The sequence below is a fragment of the Lampetra fluviatilis genome, chromosome 52 (assembly GCF_964198595.1).
Source record: "Lampetra fluviatilis chromosome 52, kcLamFluv1.1, whole genome shotgun sequence".
In the NCBI taxonomy this organism is placed as follows: Eukaryota; Metazoa; Chordata; class Hyperoartia; order Petromyzontiformes; family Petromyzontidae; genus Lampetra; species Lampetra fluviatilis.
This window is the reverse complement of record NC_136326.1, coordinates 2,797,581-2,816,869: the sequence shown is the minus strand read 5'-3', so window position 1 is coordinate 2,816,869 and position 19,289 is coordinate 2,797,581.

The window sequence follows — 19,289 nt, the reverse complement described above, 5'->3', positions numbered from 1 at the left end:
AGTTCTCGTTGCCACGAGGCAAGGTGCTGAGTCCCTGCGGTGTCAAGGTAAAGCCCTCGTCTTACTCTATACAGGGGTTAACAATTTTAAATTATTAACAGTAAAATAAAAATAAAATAAAAATCACGACGTTTCGGAGGCAACACAAGCTTCCGTTTTCAGGTGTAACCGTCACAGCACGCTTGCTGTATCAAGTGAGATAGATTCGAAGAAAACAGTCCTTGTATATATACTGGTTGAGGGTGGGAGGAGCCAAGGTAGGCCCTGAATATTATTTTTGTGAGGTTCGGTGCGGCTGAAGCACGCTGCTAGGAATGAGCCTTTGTTGTGTAAACTAGGTGTGGATGATGTAAAGGTGCTTTTATTAATTTTTAAATTTTACCTACGTGACTTTACCGAAAAAACCTAAGAATATGAATCCTTGCAGTCACGAAAGCTTCAAATCTAGAATCTATACAGGGGCTCACAGAGCCACATGGCAGGAGCGAGCCTTGCAATGATGAATCCCGCAGCAGTCGAAACCGGTCTGCCGTTGCGACCACGTGGTGTCAACTGCTGCCCGTTGGGACGGTCACGTGTTCTCGACTCACTTGTTCGACGGCACACGTCCGACTCACGTTCTCGTCACATGTTCGACTCGTGTTATCGACGTATGTTCCACTCATGTTCTCAACACGTGTTCTCGACTCGTGTGTTCGGAACATGCTCGACTCACGTACATGCTTAACCATCGCCAGGAGTAAGCATTTACACCATTGGAACCTCCTTTGCCAGTAGCAAAATATTTTGCTTCTGGCAAAGGAGGTTTCAATGGTGTAGCAAAATATTTTGCTTCTGGCAAAGGAGGTTCCAATGGTGTAAATGCTTACCCTGAGCTCTCATACTCTGATGGTTCATTGTCTTTGAGTTGTGCGCCTTTTGGCGTCATCTGGTCCAACACCATGTGAGACTAGGCTCTAAGGAAAGCTGTCTCGGGTGTGAACCAATCAATTTCAAGGACACTGCATACATTATCAGAGTTGTGTTTTTGTTTTCATTCTGACCGCAGGTATTGTGATAAATGCAAATATGACTCCTCGTAACAAAAGATGTAATTTTTGTTGCCAGAGAAAAGGGTAAAAAACCAATTATCATCGCCAGGAGTTAAACTCATGCGGCTGGGCTAATCGCCAGTGCGTGCGTGTGTGCGCGAACAACTCCCACGAGCCCACCAAAGACGGTGGTAATTAATGTCCACGTGTGCTCATTACCTGCGTGGCCTTTCGTTAAACACATTTGTGATCTCTAATATCCATCAAGAGACGGTTTTCTGGGGTGTTCTGCATCTATAATAAAAATACTCACCCTTTACTTGCGATCGGTTTGAAACTCCCCTTTAACGGCTGTCAAAACACAGCGATCGGCACTTTAATCCCACTTCACGCCTCCTGTCCACGCAGACGCGAACGTTTCAGTTTCATTTGCATTTATTTGGTATAGCCCTGTGAGCCATTCGGCTCTTGAATCGGGTGCAACCGCAACAAACAAAAAACAAAAACATGAACAAGAAAACATCTTAAAGTGACTAAGTGCAAACCTAATGGACATCTGTGAAAAAAAATCTTCATAGCTCATCGGATTCCTCCAGCAGTATAAATCAATATTCTGTGTGGCCAGCGTGAAAGGAGTCGGCCAAAATACCGTCTATCTAGAGCTTGTCTTAAGCTCCCTCTAGTGGAGGTCCTTCCGCCAGCGGTGACATGAGCAGGGCATTGCAGGGGCTGCGCCTGCAGAATCTCCATCGATGTACTCAAAGGTGATCTTCAACGGGGACTCTGAACGCTAACGACGACGATAATTTATTTTATTTTAATTTTTTTTAATTAACTTCTTCTGAAAAATAAACTGCAACCACGATACCACACGGCATAGCTGCTCACCCCGAGCTCGACGTGGTCTGATAATGGAATTCTCTTTGTACTGTTCGCGTTTTGGCGTTCGCTGATCTCAGTTTTCAGTTTCATTTATTCGGTATAGCCCTGTGAGCCATTCGGCTCTTGAATCGGCTGCAACCGCAACAAACAAAAAACATCAACAAGAAACATCTTAAAGTGACTAGGCGCAAACAGAAAAATCCAGGAAAAAACTGCAAAGTCTTCCAGAAAAAAAGCATCGTACACCAACGCTGTGTGCAAAATCCCAGTGGGATGCAAGTCAAGCAACAACAACAACAACCACAAGACAACTTAGATTAAAGCCATCATTCTGACACTGGTGAGACAAGGCCATGAAGAAGACTGCTTCAGGTGTAGGCCAATCAGTTTCAGAGACAACGCAAACATTATGAGGTCATGTTTTTTGTTTGCATGTTCAACACAAACACGTGCGGTTAAGGCAGACTTGATTCCTTGCAAAATATTTCTATTTGGTGTTTGGACATCTTTACGCCGCCTGTTTTATTGCCAGAAATGGTAAAACATTTTTTTTTTTCATATTTTGAACCTGGCAAAAAAACCGGTCCCATAATCTAACCAAGATAACAACGAGGGCACTTCGCCAGTTTCAAGTGTCTGGAAATGAAAAATTGTGGGCACTGCATAATTTATGCCTTACCAAACGACGACTTACAGTTTGATTTAATTGTGTGTGTGGTGGGGGGGGGAGGCTTTTAATGAACAATTGAATGAGCAATGGCATTAGACATTGAATGGGCAATTGAACGCGCAATTGAATGAGCAATCAAATGATAAATTCAATGAGCGATTGAATGAACAATTGAATGAGGGATCCCTGAAGGCGGTACCCACATGAGCTTGCACGACGTTCAGCCGCTGCTGCAATCATAGCGAACGAAGCCCATTTCCCGCCCATGCCGCTCACTCAAAGTCCGCTTCGGAATACGACCTTTGGAGATTTAATTTCCAAATCGCTAATTTCTAACCTAATTAACCCGCGTGAAACCTCAATTATTTACAGAGAGCCGCTCTCGCCTTGGTAATGACGCTGAGAGGTAGCGCCCCCCTCCCTCCTCCCCCCTCTTCGCTCATTGCCCTTCTCGCAGAACGAGCGGAGCCGCCGTTTCCGACTGTCAGTCACTTAGCGGAATAATGAAGGGGAAATTGGTTTGACGATGAGAACTAGTAATTAGGCGCCGTTCGTGGCAGGTTGGGAGTCGTCGCCACTTGAATTACGAATCGTTAAACGGAGCTTGCAAAGTAGGGGGCGGTACAATTCAGCCCCCCGCATTCCTCCCCCCCCCATACACCCTCCCCCCCCGCCGTCCTTTTACCCGGTGATTGAATTTCTTTCGCACCGTACGTAGCTAATCGGAGGTCCGGGGGGAGGGGGGCAACAAACTAAACAACAACAAGCAGTTCTAAAGAAATCGACTTTCAATCTAGACCAAGTGTATCTTTACGGACGGCTTCATTACGTAATGTGTGTATGTATTATGTGTACGTATGTACGTAATGTGTGTACGTATGTACGTAATGTGTGTATGTATGTACGTACCAGAGGTGTGGACTCGAGTCATGTGACTTGGACTCGAGTCAGACTCGAGTCATGAATTTGATGACTTGCGACTCGACTTGGACTTGCATAACAATGACTTTGTCCCACCTATGAGATGTGGACTCGAGTCATGTGACTTGGACTCGAGTCAGACTCGAGTCATGAATTTGATGACTTGCGACTCGACTTGGACTTGCATAACAATGACTTTGTCCCACCTCTGGTACGTACTGTGTGTATGTATGTCCGTACGTAATGCGGGAATGTACGTAATGTGTGTGTATGTATGTATTATGTGTACGTATGTACGTAATGTGTGTATGTATGTACGTAATGTGTGTATCATGTATTATATGTATGTATGTATAATGTCAATAATTAATCTAGGTGCACGTTTCTCCGTGTGGAGGGATGTCCTAAATGCGGAGGGAAGAGGCGTGGAGGACCCACACTTTACCGCACCACACGCAACCTGGCGGTCGACCAAATGCGGTTCAACCCATGTTGGTGGCTGGCGGCTATCACAGGTGCGTCGATAGTAGGCGACATCGACACCGGGGTCACAAAGTGAGCGTCATTCACTCGCGCGTACACGGCGGGCCGGCTCGTAAAAAAAAATTATAACAAAATAATATGACACGAAAATAATAGCAAAAAATATAACAAAAAGATATAATAAAATCATATAAGAAAAAAATATGACAAAAAAAGAATAATAAAATGTAACAAAAAATAAGAAAAAAATATATAACAAAAAATATAAAAAATATATAACAAAAATAATAAATTAAAATATAAGAATATTTAACAAAAAAATAATTTTAAAAATATAAACAAATTGAAATTTGAGTTTTCTTAGACTTACGCAAAAAAAAAGCAGCTAGAAACATCCCAGGGCTATTAAAACGAACGACGCGCCCATTAAAATGACCGACGGCTCATGAATAAATCTCGATGTACGGGCTGCAGTGCCGGGGGTGCCAAGGGGCCCCAACGTCACGGGCTCGCACGGCGATACGGGCAGCCTGTCGGCTAGCCCCCAGCGGTTTCACACTCCCCGTCTTGACGAACAGGACGAATATATTCCTCTGCCCCCAGATTGTTGCTGATGGCTATATCGAATGGTTGTCGGGTTTGTTGTTGTTGCTGTTGCTGCTGTTGTTGTTGTTACTGCCGACATGCTGCCACTGCGGTGTTAATGGTTAACCGGTGTCGCTCTGATCGAAGGAGGAGGCCGGTTAGACGCGACCACCCGGGGTGGCAGGGGGAGCAATGGGAGCGGGTCAGAGGTCGCAAACGGGTTCTGATTCCTTACCCGTACCCGTACCCGGCCGCACCAGGGTCGCAAACGGGTACCCGTACCCTACCCGATACCCAGCTGCCCGTACCCGGCCGGGTACGGGTAGGGTACGGGTATCGGGTACCTGATTGCGACCTCTGGGATGAAGCCATGTTGCAGGCGCGGGTGGGTTGATTCTAGGAACTTGAATTGTGAGAAGAGACAAGACGTTGAGAAATGAGTGACAATCACGGTGACTCACCAGTGACTCACGGTCTACCCGTACCCGTACCCGGCCGCACCAGGGTCGCAAACGGCTACCCGTACCCGTAGCCGCCCGCACCAGGGTCGCAAACGGCTACCCGTACCCGTACCCGGCCGGGTACGGGTAGCCGGGTATCGGGTAGGGTACGGGTATCGGGTACCCGGTAGCGACCTCTGGTCAGCGGGTTTCTTAAGTCGCATCTCAGTTTGCCCATTGCCACACCCTCTCCGTCCCCTCCATCACTGACAAGTGTCAGCCTCTGTGCTTGCTTTTTATTTGTTTCGGGAAAAATGAGTGAAATTGAAGCCAAGACCCACGTCCAACGTTGGCTTCGCCCCACTGCGTCACGCGCTGGGGTAAACAAAATAAAGAATAAGAATCAATTTTGAAGAACGTTTTGAATCAGGGCACAAACCCCACTCCCCCCCACACCACACACACATCTCCCGTTACGTGTGCGCGAGACGCGCGGTTATTGACAAACAAAACAAATACGGGGCGACAGCCGAAAACAAAATCTTGCGCACAGAAGCGTGGAGAGAAACGCGCGTGCCTGGAATTCCGTTGAGAGGCGAGAAAGGTAGACGCGCGGAGTACAGAGCGCACGTGGGCTGGCGTCATCATTAAAACAAATGGTTCCATGGTTTATCATTCTAACTGCTAGGCCAGGTCGTGTCAAGGCTTTGGCAGGACGCGTCACCGCGAGAAGAGACTACGGTCCAGGCAAGGCTCACTGAGCAATGTGGCTCTTTTTTTAAATCCTTTATATTAAGTTCACTTGCTTGCTTAGGACCGTGCAAATCTTTTTGGTCGTTTTTTAACGACCAAAAAGATTTGTGAAATTTCGTTTTCACAAATCGTGAAAACATTTTTTCCAAAGTTTTACACTTTTTAGGACAAAATATTATATTTAATTACCAATTGCTTAATGGTGCAATGCAATCATCTGACCCATAGGTGGCAGCCATCTCTAGCCAGAGAACGAGAGGACTCTAGCCGCCACGCATATAAAGGATTTATAGTGAAAAACTTCGTTTTTACGGGTTATACTTGTTACAGAAGCGACATGGCCCACACAAACGATAGCTCAACAAAGTTGGCTTGTCGCGTGGAAATGTATTGCAGCGCAAATACTCTGAATGAACTTTGTTTTTAAATGTGGAGAGGAAAAAAACGGAAGACCCGGAGAAAAATTCACGCGACTACGGGGAGAACACGCACACTCCAAATATACAGCCGGCGTCAGGGTCGGGATCGAATTCACGACCTCCTGTATACCAGGCGAGGTAGTTAACATCTCCTAGCCACCGTGATGATGAGAGGGAGAGACACGCAAACTCCAAATATACAGCAGGCGCCAGGGTCGGGATCAAATTCACGACCTCATGCATACCAGGCGAGGTAGTTAACATCTCCTAGCCACCGTGATAATGATGGGAGAGAGAGAGAGGGACACGCAAACTCCAAATATACAGCAGGCGCCAGGGTCTGGATTGAATTCGCTGGTACAGAGGGGGGCTTGTCCAGCTCCCCAGCGTTTGAAGAAGACGTGCAGACGAGCTGCTACGGTCGAGGTGGGATGCGACGAAGGCGGAGATCATCTTCTCCGTTTTCTGAAGCGAGGGATTTGAGGAGGAGGAGGAGGTGGCAAGTGTGAGAGTGGCGGGTGTCACCGTCACGGGCCGGGCACGAGAGGCGCGCGTTTGGAGGGTGGGGGGGCAAGGCAAAGGGGGTTGCACGGCAAGTCCGCGCTTAACGCGTGGCGGTGTTCACGCTCGTGGTTTCGCGTGTTCGCCACGGCGCGGTTTCTTCCGCGAGGGGGGACGCTTTTCGCGCAACGTGGATAACGCGAACTACTTTCTTGAGCTGCGCTGCTGAGCTGTGCAGTGATGCCGTCCGCGGAATGATACAGTGACGGCGGCGGCGTACCCCTCAGTGATTTGGCTCGCCATCTCACTGCGTATGCGCAGTGGTACAATCGCGTCTCGACAAACTTCACAGTCACCTCGATCACGGGGACAATTGTTTTCGTTCAACGGCGGCACTTTTCAGGAACGGATCTACCGCGTTAACCGATGACTCGGTGGCGTGTGATCGCCCCCTACAAAGATCGATGCGACATGAACAGCGTTTCCTCCCGTTCCCGGACACCCTACGATGTTCCATTTCTGCCGTCGGCGAGCTCAACGTGTGCGTGATTTGATGGGCCACGCGCGCAGAAATGGCAGCGTTTTACGCACCGGCCCGTCACGTCAAAACAGACGCTAAATCTGCGCCAAATGGCCTCGCGTTATTGCTTGATAATGTTCGTCGCCCCGGACGCCGCGAGATCGCATCGGCCAGATGGACGCGGGCGCGCTGAGCGTTGCCTGTGACCTGCCGGGTCGTGTCGACGCGACAAAGTCACGTCTGCCTCTGGCTCGCGTGCCCCTCGTTGAATGATTTTTGGCGGCGAGTGTAATAAAGGTTCGAGATGAATTACAAAAGTTCGGCGAACGCGCGTCAAACTGTCAACGTCCCCCCCGCGCCCCTCCCCTCATCCCCCCGCGCCCCCCCCCTCATCCCCCGCGCGCCCCTCCCCACGCCTCCCCCTTCATTCCCCCCACGCCCCCCCCTTCATCCCCTCCCCCCCACCCCCCATGTACGACGTTTTGGCCACGGCGAGTTTTTGCACAATGTCGCTAAAATAAATAAACACAAACATTGAGAACGACACAGCCAGCGTCGTTGATGCACCGTGGCGATTATTGACTTCCTCGCGTCGTGCGCAGGCGAAGTCGTGGGCCTTGACTGGCGCCTGTTCTATTAGTTGGGGAGTTGTCCTCCCTGTGGACGCGTGGATTTTTCTCCGGGCCCTCTTGGATTTTCCACCTCCACATTGAGAAAACGTGCGTTTCAGAGTATGTGGCTGCTGCTATACGTTCCCACGTGATCGGGGCTATGATTTGTGACCAGGTCGCTTCTGCAAAAGACAGAGCTATGTAGCTCAGTGAGCCTTAACTTTGCAACGTAAAAATTTGTTTATAGTTCATCTTCTTGGTTCTTTCGGTAAAGTCACGTAGAATGGAAATAATACAATAATACAAATAAAACATAATAAAATAATTCTCACGACGTTTCGGCCACAACGCAAGCACACCTGCTCTCCACCTGAGGACGGCTGCTTGCGTTGTGGCCGAAACGGCGTGAGAATTATTTAATTCTGTTTTATTTTTATTATTTTATTATTTCCATTCTACGTGACTTTACCGAAAGAACCAAGAAGATGAATCCCTGCAGTCACGAACGCTTTAAATCGAAATTTAATTGTTTATAGTTGTTATATGTTTTGCTTAGTGTAACCGCATTGCACCGTCGCCTGCGTAATATGCAGTTCACACAGGCGCGTACAGGCAAATTGGTATTCGGCTCAATTTGGCCATGGGTCCATGACAGAAATGGTTGGGTTAGATTGCGTCAATATAAATGCGTCGTTAAACCCGCTACCACCAAGCCAAGCTACGGCATTTACAATCTGAGTACGACGTTTCGCCAGTAATTACAACTAGCTCCATCAGGCCAAAGCCAAATCTGGCCCAATCTGGCCAAATTTGGCCAAATCTGGCTGTCCGTTTGCGTGACAAACCTTACTGATTGGCTGTGTCGGGTGGTGTGGCGAGTTTAACGACACCACATTTATATTTACGCGATAAAGACCCCCCCAAAAAAACCTTGATTATTACTGATAATATTGGTCGCGAAAGCCCCGACTAATACTACTACTACGTGTTAGATTGGCGACGAGTGTTTGTTACACAAAAAAGCAGTCAATAGGCGCTCGCTTACAGCACGTGCGTCTCGTCTGTACGGGCGAATTGTTTGTTTTTGTTCACAGTCTTGCGCACTTTGGAAAAAACAAATATTCATACGTGACTATGATACCATCTGGAGTCTCACAGGGAAGACAGCTGTTTCCGACTCCAGAGAGCGATGCCCCTTGAGTGTGAGATGTCACAGCACGGGGTTGAACAGTGACGAGGCTCTGTGTGCAGAGCTGTCAAATGCTGTACGGTTTAACACGACTGGTTAAACAACAACAACAACCGCCATTCGCCACTAAGTGGCGGTGATGTCACCACGGCGCTTGTGCCAGGCTTGTGCCCTTTAAGGCCACGTGAAGTGTCGAACGTCCGTTTGGTAGGAGGTTACGGGACAGACCCAGGTGCCATGGGTTGACTGACAGATGAAATGGCCGATGCACAACCTGTCCCCCCTACTGTGCCAACTTTGCTATGTTTTAGCCGCCCGGTGCTTCTCTCGTAGTTGTGTCGACACAACAACGAGATAAACGACCGCTCGTTGCCTCCAACTGCCCAGTAGCGTCCTTCACGAACCTCCTCCACAGTATTTTAACGACTGGGTAATACAAAGACAAAGACCCCCCGCACAGCCTTTAACAGACTGTTGGGGCAAGTGCTGTTAGCGAGCAGCACCTACGGTAAAGTCCTCCACTGTGTGGTCTCATCCCGCCCTCAACTTACCACCACCACCACCAACACTGCAGCTCATCACCACGCACTCATCCACTCACCCACTCATTTAGTCACGCAAAAGACCAAGATCCCACGTATAGCCTTCAGCAGACTTTTGGGAAAAGTGCTATGAGCGAGTACCTATGAAGTCCGGCACGGCACACGAGGAGGTGGGTTGCCAACACCACGCCCGCGCCGCCTTTGTCCCCCCAGTGGCTATGTTTACACATCGCACCAGTTACTCATTTAAGGCTGAGTCGATCTAGGGGATGCCCAAGACCGGTCCAGATCATCGTTACCGGTGTTGGACGTGAGCGGGAATCGAACTCTTGTGGCCGGGGATCGCAGCGCAGCGCGCTAACCGTTGCACTGCCGCTCACCACACCCCCGCTCACCCACCCGCTCACCCTCCCGCTCACCCACCCGCTCACCCACCCGCTCACCCACCCGCTCACCACCCACCCGCTCACCCACCCGCTCACCCACCCGCTCACCCACGCGCTCACCCACCCGCTCACCCACCCGCTCACCACCCACCCGCTCACCACCCACCCGCTCACCCACCCGCTCACCCACGCGCTCACCCACCCGCTCACCCACCCGCTCACCACACCCCGGCTCACCCACCCGCTCACCCACCCGCTCACCCACCCGCTCACCACCCACCCGCTCACCCACCCGCTCACCCACCCGCTCACCACCCACCCGCTCACCCACCCGCTCACCACCCACCCGCTCACCCACCCGCTCACCCACCCGCTCACTCACCAGCCCACAAGCAGACCCACTCACTCTACACATCATACTCATCACACTTGCAGCTCAAAACATTTCTCACTGCTTGCCTTTGAAATTCCCCCATCCCATCGTCTCTCGGCGCGGCACCTTATGTTTACCTGCAGTTGTTTAAACGGTAATCCTGTGATCTAATCGCGTGCGTTCCTCGCGTTGATAGTAATTAATGAGAGTATAACAATGTTACGGTTGGCCTTAAACCGCCTTTCAAGGAAACCACCGCTCAGAGGTGTTTGCACTCTGCGCGTTTACGCGGCCCTAATTTCACATTGGCCTCAGACACTCGTTTACATCGCAGCCTCGGGCATTGACCCTTTACCCTCTCAGCGGAATAATGAATGAGCATTTGGCTCTCCGAGCCTCGGGGCACTGAACGTCTAACTTTGGTGATGGCACGGTCGCTTTAATAATCTGGGTTCCTGAGCCTCCAGGGTTCTCTGTACGCGTGTGTCTGCGTCGACAGCCTGAATAACACTGGTCAACACACTTTTTCTGGCATAAGGTATTACAACGGTTTTAAGGTAATTTTGGGGTGCCGATTCCAAATCTGGCATCAGTTTTTGTCTATCACATCGGGTTTTTTTAGATATCAAATATTGCATTTTTTATAAAAACTGCAGAAGATTTTTTTTAAATAAATGTGGATATCTACATAAAATGATATTATAAACACACTATCCTCAAAATACAGCACCATATTTTAACACTAAAGCAGTCACTGACTCGCAACAACTTGCAATCATAAGTGACAGAGTTAATTTCGGGTAAAATCAATGAAAATGGGGTATGCCGATAGCATAAAAATGAGATGTGATAGAGCAAACATGAGATCAGATTTGGAATCAGCACTCTGAAATTAGTCTAAAACAGCTGCAAAAGTCCAGGCCAGAAAAAAATGTTTTTTTATTGACCAGTGTAATTATTATGCACCCGGCACACCACATCCATGGCTGTGGTTACTGTTGACCAGCAAAACAGGAGAGTAGTCAGCTAGAAAATTAAGCTCGGTCAGTGATGGACAGACATCCTTAAACATCGTAAACGTGCCTCTAATCTCAGGTATTTACAACGAACATTAAGAATGGTACTACGGTGTGGCCCGGTGAAATTTCACCACTTAAAATTATCTTCAAGTTTAAGAATAAAAATAACAAGGGGCACTTTTCTCCGGGTATAGAGCCTCGTGAAATTAACACGACGGCTCATGAATTATGGCCGTGCTTTAGTTTAGCTCCTACGAGCATTGGGATTTTTCACAGCGGAACAATGAGAATAATGCGCGCACGTGCGTGCGTGCGTGCGTGTGTGTTCAGCGTGGTGCGATGACACTCAGATATTTAGAATGAACCTCAAGCAAAATTAGGGGGTGCTTTTGTTGCGGATGTTTGAGTGTGGTGCATTAACGCGAAATCATTTATTATATGGGCCACAAGGGAGCACTAGGTCTGGCTCTATGAGCCTCATGAATTGCTGCGGTTGGCTACGTACGGTGCAAAAGAAGTTCAGCGTGCACACTTTACGGACTATGATAGAGCATTACTTTGGCCAATGTGAGCTTGAACCGTTGCTGCTACTATAGCCATAGTCTGCAACTCACTCCCTCCAGTCATCCGTGCTGCCACTGTTTAAGTCCATGCTCCCTTTGTCAATGGCAAGACTGCCTCTTCTCTATCACACACATAGGCCCACTGATTCTGCACAGCATCTTGAGACGCGGCCAGTCACCTTCATCACGTGTTAAATGAATACGAATTGTACGGCATTGAATATATGCACGCAGATAACCATTAGGCTCGCACAGAGACACACAGGCTCAGCAAGAGACAAAGAGACTCGCACAGAGGATCGGAGACTACCTGCCTCTGCCAGGCTAAAGACATTCGACGTAACCTCTTGGAAAGTGTCTCTTAGCGATATCCAAACTATAAAATGAACTCCATAATATAGGTTTTTTTGGGGGGCTAGATCACGTAAATATAAATGTGTCATTAAACCCGCCACCACCCGACACAGCCAATTGGTAAGGGTTGTCACGTAAACAGAACATTTCAAATCGTTACCAGGACAGCACACCGGTGTGTTGGAGAGCAAAGCCACACCAATTACCATCTGAGTACGACGTTTCGCCAGTAATTACAACCAGCATCATCAGGCAGCAGTTAGATTTGTGGAGAAATCCTCCTGTTTCGTTCGTTAAATAGAGCGGTAGATGTGATGATGTAACTTGTGAGCCCTTCAAGTGTAAAGGGGGGGGATTAATGCTTTAAAATTACAATGAGCATCCATAAACTAAACAGTAATTTTTAAAAAAAAATTAGCAGGTAAGGTCCACTGATCTGTTTAGCTTTTTTCAGAAGCGACCTGGCAACAAATGATAGCTCAACTCAGTGGCTCATCACGTGAGAAGCAGCCAAATACTCTAAACGCGTGCCGTTGATTCTAAATACGGAGGGCAAAACCCAGAGGACCCGGAGAAAAATCCACGCGACCACGGAGAGAGAGAGAGAGACAGGCACGCAAACTCCAAATATACAGCAGCAGGCGTCAGAGTTGGGATCGAACCCAGGACGTCCTGTAGACCAGGCTAGAGAGTTGACATCTCCTAGCCATTGCTTTGCCCTAAATATATTGAAGGGGAGAGAAGGGGGGGAAGGGGCGGGGGTGTTCTCCGGACCCCCCTCACCCCACGACGAGACGCCCGAGCAGCTTTCTTTACCCCTTTTTTTTTACGAGCTGAAGGTTAATTTGCCACGTGCACAAGGCCGGGACCGTGGCAAGTCGGGCTTGCCTGGAAATCGGCACGGGGATCGCAGGCACACGCATCCGAGCGAGCACACGAGTTAATAACGCGGCTGATGCCTGGGGATCGGAGTAGTAGGAGTAGAGCCCACAGTCCACGGATTGTGTGACTCCGGCTAAACAAGCGTGGGGAGCGCTGAGCAAGCGGAAAATTATCCGCCGCGTGGTGGCTCCGGGCAAAGGGGCAATCGACCTGGGAAGAAGAGGTGGGGAGGGCAGGAATAGTGATGCAATTTCTGTGGGATGGCATTGGCAGAGTGGGGTGGGGTGGGGGGCATTGCTGAAGTTGTCAAATGGATTTTAACAAAGGATGTTTTCATACACTCCTACAATTCTCTCCCGCGATCACGTATAGAAGTGGATTTGGCCAAGCATCTCAATGTAGGACAACAGAGCTTGGGCGAATGTTGTTTCCCGGTCCTGGCTGCCTTCCCGCTCGTGTGTGGTTTCCTGTGCCTCTGAATCATTATATCTCTCTCTTTCTCTCTTCCCGAACGTATTCCCCATTTTCAGACGAATCAGAAATAACCCAAAATTGAGCCTCGATGTGATTTTTTTGAGGATCGGCAGAACAAAATATGCGACGTCACTTCATGTAACATCACACGGTCGAATCGATCCGAAACTGTGATGTCACCGGAAATGACGCCACGTTTAGTCTATCTCTCTCCAAAATTGGTGCCGCGTGACACCTGGTGACGTCAATTTTGTTAGCACGTGGAAGCGTCGTACTCATTGAACGACATATAAACGATCTAACAATGCGGAAAAAATACGGAAAATGTTTCCTTAAAACTATAAAATGACAAAACTCACCCGCTCTACGTCCATACTACAGGGGTGGAGTGGTGGCGCAGTGGTTAGCGCACTGCAATGAACCGGGTCAACCTGACCGACATGGTGAAGTTACGCTCAAACCAACTTTCGTGGCTGACACGAGAGTGGGGGGGGGAGGGGGCCTTCATCCAGCAGTGGATTGACAAACGGTTGCAAACGATGTGTTCATTATTTATTTAAAACAAACGTCTTCTAATAGGCGAGCTGAACAATCCGCACCACGGCAAAGTATACGGGTCAAACAACCGCTGTGACAGACACAGCTCCAATCCAGCAGTAGATTTAGCGCGCAAAATAAGGATTTGAATTGTACACTTTGTAAATTATTAAAAGCGCTATAAATTATTAATAATTGTATGCTGAACACGGCTCGTTAATGCGCACACTACTTTCTCCGGCGCCGTTTTACTGATTTTAAATCCCTGGGGATTTCACCGTAGCTGGTAGACGGAATGGGGCGGCACAGTGGCTGGGAGATGTTAACTACCTCGCCTGGTATACAGGACGTCGTGGGTTCGATCCCGACCCTGACGCCTGCTGCTGTATATTTGGAGTTTGCGTGTCTCTCTCTCTCTAATCATCACGGTGGCTGGGAGATGTTAACTGCCTCGCCTGGTATGTAGGAGGTCGTGGGTTCGATCCCGACCCTGACTCCTGCTGCTGCATATTTGAAGTTTGCATGTCTCTCTCTCTCTCTCTCGTGGATTTTTCTCCGAGTCCTCCCGTTTGAAACCCTCCTCCACATTTAGAATCGACGTCCATGAGGTTCAGGAACAGGTACGAATCGCTCCTCCTTCCGCCCCCCCCCCCCCGACAATACACAGATGGTAACAACACCCCCCATCATCATGAGAATTGTGCTGCTGTCAAACCCGCAATGCTTTCAAACGTGTGGCAGCCCCTCTCACACACACTGCTGGTGTCTTATCGGCAAAAGAGCCCCCCCCCCCCCCCCTCTTTAAAATGTGTGAAGATTACTGGGACATAACCTTTTCTACCCAGCGTTGGCGATATGATGCGGTTTGAATTCACGTTTATGCAGCTATGCGGTTGGACGTGGGGAAATGTTGTGTACTGTGTGTGTGCTGTTTGTGTGTACTTTGTGTGTGCTGTGTATTGTGTGTGTGCTTTAAGCATAGCTTGTACCCTTTCTGACAAGAAAGGGTAAAACCTATTCTTATATTTTGATACTGGCAAGGGAGGTCCCATGATGTATGTGTGCTCTCTGTGTTTGTGCTGTGTGCGTACTTTGTGTGTGCTGTGTGTGTACTGTTTGTGTACTGTGTGTGTACTGTGTGTGTACTGTGTGTGCAATGGTGTGCCCTGTGTGCTGTGTTTGTGCTGTGTGCGTACTTTGTGTGTGCTGTGTGTGTACTGTTTGTGTACTGTGTGTGTACTGTTTGTGTACTGTGTGTGCGCTACTCGGCAGGCAGCTGTCTCCTCGTCCGATTTCGCTTTGTTGCGCCCTCTTTTTTGGACAGCATCTACTACTACTACCACGTGGAGCGAGGGAGACCTGTACATCACAGGCGGCGTGTCGCCGTCTCTCAATGGATGTGCCGTGCTCATCGATGTCAAAAGGTGGCAGCCGTTGCTAAGGAAAGCCTTGCTGTCAGCCGCCACTGAAGAGCCTCCATGTCACATTACAACACGTGACAGTGGCATTGCTGAAAGGTTTAATTTGTAATCCACGTGCAACAGCCACCAGTCCCTCCCCCCCGCCTAAAAAGGTTCTAAAATAAGTGGATCGTTTTAAAGTAAAAGGCCAGTCCGGATTTTTTTTTGTCCATGTTTTCGCAATGTTAAACACATTCCTGCGGAGGGAGCTGCTAGGAACGTTGGGTTGCTCGGTCAATGGCCAGGGTCAACGGCGGCGTGGTGTATTCCGCAAATATGGGCGACTGTGAGGGCGGGCACAAGCCGGCGTGAGGAGGTTAAACGTTGAGTTTTATAAGGACACCACGGGGTGACCAGCCCCTCCCCACCCAGCCCCACACCTGATGACGGAGACTTGTGTTGCCTCCGAAACGTCGTCATTTATAATTTTATTTATATTATTATTTATATTATTTTTCTTATTTATTTTGTTACCTACGTGACTTTACCGAAAACACCTAAGAGTAAAAACAGTTTGTCGTTTTATTATAGTTTCATAGTGTCAATGGCCAAGGTTTCCGAGGTTGACCTTTACAAAAATCGCCCGCACAAAAGACGTCCAGGAACTGGAAACCCGCGCGTTTGACTCGTGACTCCAGTTTGTTCGACTGGTGACTTTTGCAAATGAGACTCATCCTGGTATCTGGCGTTCTCACCTGGTTAAAGAGAACACTACTTGAAACGTGATCACCCAGGAGTTCTTTTTTCGCTTAAAAAAAATTGAGTGTTTAAAGAATATTCTTAGGTTTTTTTCGGGAAAGTCACGTAGGTAAAAAATTAAAATGAATTAAAGTAAAATAAAAATAAAATGCACGATGTTTCGGAGGCAACACAAGCTTCCGTCTTCAGGTGGAACCGTCACAGCCCGACAGCTGTCATATCTTGAGGAAGGCCAGCGTCTCGAGAAGCTGTGACTTCTTGTCTCGTCTGTTAAAAAACTCTAACAGATAGGTGGAATTCCTCCCCGTAGAGGGCATTAATTCTAGATTTGAAGTTTTCGTGACTGCAAGGATTCATATTCTTAGGTTTTTTCGGTAAAGTCATGTAGGTAAAACATTTTAATTAATAAAAGTAAAATAAAAATAAAATTCACGACGTTTCGGAGGCAACAGTTGGACTATCTGCATATAAGAATATATGCAGATAGTCCAACCGTGCAATTCAACTGATGTCCAATTATATTTATTGAAGAATGAACGATTCCTTTACAGGTGCCTTGTATTACTTGTTGTCAATCTCGAACAGTAGATACCAGAGGTGGGACAAAGTCATTGTTATGCAAGTCCAAGTCGAGTCGCAAGTCATCAAATTCATGACTCGAGTCCACATCTCATAGGTGGGACAAAGTCATTGTTATGCAAGTCCAAGTCGAGTCGCAAGTCATCAAATTCATGACTCGAGTCCACATCTCATAGGTGGGACAAAGTCATTGTTATGCAAGTCCAAGTCGAGTCGCAAGTCATCAAATTCATGACTCGAGTCCACATCTCATAGGTGGGACAAAGTCATTGTTATGCAAGTCCAAGTCGAGTCGCAAGTCATCAAATTCATGACTCGAGTCCACATCTCATAGGTGGGACAAAGTCATTGTTATGCAAGTCCAAGTCGAGTCGCAAGTCATCAAATTCATGACTCGAGTCTGACTCGAGTCCAAGTCACATGACTCGAGTCCACATCTCATAGGTGGGACAAAGTCATTGTTATGCAAGTCCAAGTCGAGTCGCAAGTCATCAAATTCATGACTCGAGTCTGACTCGAGTCCAAGTCACATGACTCGAGTCCACATCTCAGAGGTGGGACAAAGTCATTGTTATGCAAGTCCAAGTCGAGTCGCAAGTCATCAAATTCATGACTCGAGTCTGACTCGAGTCCAAGTCACATGACTCGAGTCCACATCTCATAGGTGGGACAAAGTCATTGTTATGCAAGTCCAAGTCGAGTCGCAAGTCATCAAATTCATGACTCGAGTCCACATCTCATAGGTGGGACAAAGTCATTGTTATGCAAGTCCAAGTCGAGTCGCAAGTCATCAAATTCATGACTCGAGTCTGACTCGAGTCCAAGTCACATGACTCGAGTCCACATCTCATAGGTGGGACAAAGTCATTGTTATGCAAGTCCAAGTCGAGTCGCAAGTCATCAAATTCATGACTCGAGTCTGACTCGAGTCCAAGTCACATGACTCGAGTCCACATCTCATAGGTGGGACAAAGTCATTGTTATGCAAGTCCAAGTCGAGTCGCAAGTCATCAAATTCATGACTCGAGTCCACATCTCATAGGTGGGACAAAGTCATTGTTATGCAAGTCCAAGTCGAGTCGCAAGTCATCAAATTCATGACTCGAGTCTGACTCGAGTCCAAGTCACATGACTCGAGTCCACATCTCATAGGTGGGACAAAGTCATTGTTATGCAAGTCCAAGTCGAGTCGCAAGTCATCAAATTCATGACTCGAGTCTGACTCGAGTCCAAGTCACATGACTCGAGTCCACATCTCATAGGTGGGACAAAGTCATTGTTATGCAAGTCCAAGTCGAGTCGCAAGTCATCAAATTCATGACTCGAGTCCACATCTCAGAGGTGGGACAAAGTCATTGTTATGCAAGTCCAAGTCGAGTCGCAAGTCATCAAATTCATGACTCGAGTCCACATCTCAGAGGTGGGACAAAGTCATTGTTATGCAAGTCCAAGTCGAGTCGCAAGTCATCAAATTCATGACTCGAGTCCACATCTCATAGGTGGGACAAAGTCATTGTTATGCAAGTCCAAGTCGAGTCGCAAGTCATCAAATTCATGACTCGAGTCCACATCTCATAGGTGGGACAAAGTCATTGTTATGCAAGTCCAAGTCGAGTCGCAAGTCATCAAATTCATGACTCGAGTCCACATCTCATAGGTGGGACAAAGTCATTGTTATGCAAGTCCAAGTCGAGTCGCAAGTCATCAAATTCATGACTCGAGTCCACATCTCATAGGTGGGACAAAGTCATTGTTATGCAAGTCCAAGTCGAGTCGCAAGTCATCAAATTCATGACTCGAGTCTGACTCGAGTCCAAGTCACATGACTCGAGTCCACATCTCATAGGTGGGACAAAGTCATTGTTATGCAAGTCCAAGTCGAGTCGCAAGTCATCAAATTCATGACTCGAGTCTGACTCGAGTCCAAGTCACATGACTCGAGTCCACATCTCATAGGTGGGACAAAGTCATTGTTATGCAAGTCCAAGTCGAGTCGCAAGTCATCAAATTCATGACTCGAGTCCACATCTCAGAGGTGGGACAAACTCATTGTTATGCAAGTCCAAGTCGAGTCGCAAGTCATCAAATTCATGACTCGAGTCCACATCTCAGAGGTGGGACAAAGTCATTGTTATGCAAGTCCAAGTCGAGTCGCAAGTCATCAAATTCATGACTCGAGTCCACATCTCAGAGGTGGGACAAAGTCATTGTTATGCAAGTCCAAGTCGAGTCGCAAGTCATCAAATTCATGACTCGAGTCCACATCTCAGAGGTGGGACAAAGTCATTGTTATGCAAGTCCAAGTCGAGTCGCAAGTCATCAAATTCATGACTCGAGTCCACATCTCATAGGTGGGACAAAGTCATTGTTATGCAAGTCCAAGTCGAGTCGCAAGTCATCAAATTCATGACTCGAG